We start from the raw sequence: 2,253 nt of genomic DNA on the forward strand, positions 1-2,253 counted from the left end.
GAAGTGGGGGGCGCTATGGGGGACTTTTGGGATAGCATTGGAAATGTAATTGAGGAAAATATGTAATAAAAATATTAAAAATCTAAAAAAAAAAAAAAGAAACAGTCTAAAAAAAAAAAAAGAAAACCTTCGGTCATTATTTCCTCAGTATTCCTTCTGTTTAGTCAATATTCCGTTGCTGGGAAGAGACACCATGGCAAAGGCAACTGTTACAAGAGAGAGCTTACAGGTTCAGAGGTTCAATCTGTTATCATAGTGGCTGGAAGCATGGCAGCATGCAGGCAGGCATGGAAACAGGAGCTAAGGCCTACATCTCAATCTGTACAGAGTGACAGAGTGAAAGCCTAACAGAGGCAAACTTGACACCACCAGGTCTTTCCTCTTACCACCTTCCCTCTCTCTTGCCAAATAAATAGTTACATACCCATAGCTAGTCACCAAGGTCTAGCCCCTTATTCGGCCACTTTGTTATGCCTCACTCATTCCTGAGATTGAAGGTCCAACTATCAAAACACCAAGGTCTCTCAATCAAGCTACACAGTTTTGACTACCATAACTAAAATAGCTAACTAGAACCCACCAACCCATCGTAACTCATTCTAAGCAGACCTCCCCCTTTTCCCTTTTAAAGTCAACAGCTGCAAAGTTATTTGCTGCTGTTTCTGCCTGACTTAGAGTCAGCTGCCCTGTCTTTTTACCTTAATGAATAAAGGTTGATCTCTTTGTGTTTGGAAATTGGTGTTTGGATGTGGTTTGTGCCTAATCTGGGGTCCAGAGGGAAGCCACACAGTACACGGGTCCCTTCAAGGAGAAGGGCTCTGGGCTCCGTATTTGCTATTGAAACCTCAAAGCCTACCTCATTGATACACTGCCTCCCAAGCCCTGGGATTAAAGGTGTGCACCATCATGCCCAGGAGACCTTCTCCTCCTCCAACTCCTCCTCCTCCTCCTCCTCCTTCTTTCTTCTTCTCCTCCTCCTTCCCCTCCCCCTTCCCCTCCCTTCCCCTTCCCCTCCCCCTCCCCTCCCTCCCTCAGCCACAAACTACAAGCCCCTAAGCACATGTGCCGATCCTTCTGGCATGGTCTCTAGGTCATTTTTATTTTTTGTTATTTATTTATTATTATATATAAGTACATTGTAGCTGTCTTCAGACACATCAAAAGAGGGCATCAGATCCCAACCATCAGATCCCAGATGGTTGTGAGCCACCATGTGGTTGCTGGGATTTCAACTCAGGATCTCTGGAAGAGCAGTCAGTGCTCTTAACCACTGAGACATTTCTCCAGCCCGACCTGGAACTTCTGATATCCTCTTTCCTCTATCTTCCCAGTATTGGAATTACAGGTATGCGACATCACACTCAGTTTTATTCAGTACTGAGGACTGAACGCAGGGCTTCCAGAATGTTAGTCAAGCCCTCTGCCAACTGAGCAATGTCTTCAGCCCCTCGTTCTAAATGAATGACAAACATCGTGTATGAAGGGTTGAGGTGATAAGTGTATTTCTCCAGTGTCTCTCTAGTGACCCATTTCAAAGGCATGGCCCTCCAATGCATTTTAAAAGATTTTACCCACCAGGCGGTGGTGGCACACGCCCCTTTAATCCCAGCACTTGGGAGGCGGAGGCAGAGGCAGGCGGATTTCTGAGTTTGAGGCCAGTCTGGTCTACAGAGTGAGTTCCAGGACAGCCAGGGCTACACAGAAAAACCCTGTCTCGAAAAGAACAAAAACAAAAACAAAACAAACAAAAAAAAGATTCTACCCATGGCTCCAGCCACATATGTAGCAGAGGATGGCCTTGTCAGACATCAATGGAAGGAGAGGCCCTTGGTCCTGAAAAGGCCCTCTTCCTGAGAAGGCTTGATGCCTGAGAGTAAGGGAATGCCAGGATAGGGAAGAGGGAGTGGGTGGGTTGGGGAGCAGGGGGAGGGGGGATGAGATAGATGGTTTTTGGAGGAGAAACCAGGAAAGCTGATAACATTTGAAATGTAAATAAAGAAAATATCTAATAAAAAATTTAAAAAATTTTTTAATTCATTTCATGTGTATGTGTGAGTAAATGTCAGTGGGTGTGGTTGCCATAGGAGACCAGAAGAGGGAGCTGGAGTTACAGATGGTTGTGTGCTGCTCAAAGTGGGTGCTGGAGGCTGACCCTGAATCCTTTGCAGGAGCAACGAGTGCCCTTAAACCATCTTTCTAGGCTGACTCTAGGATTTTCAACTGTAAGCCTTGTGTGTTCTTCAAGCCCTGCCC

The sequence above is a fragment of the Mus caroli genome, chromosome 2, assembly GCF_900094665.2.
Source record: "Mus caroli chromosome 2, CAROLI_EIJ_v1.1, whole genome shotgun sequence".
Lineage (NCBI taxonomy): Eukaryota > Metazoa > Chordata > Mammalia > Rodentia > Muridae > Mus > Mus caroli.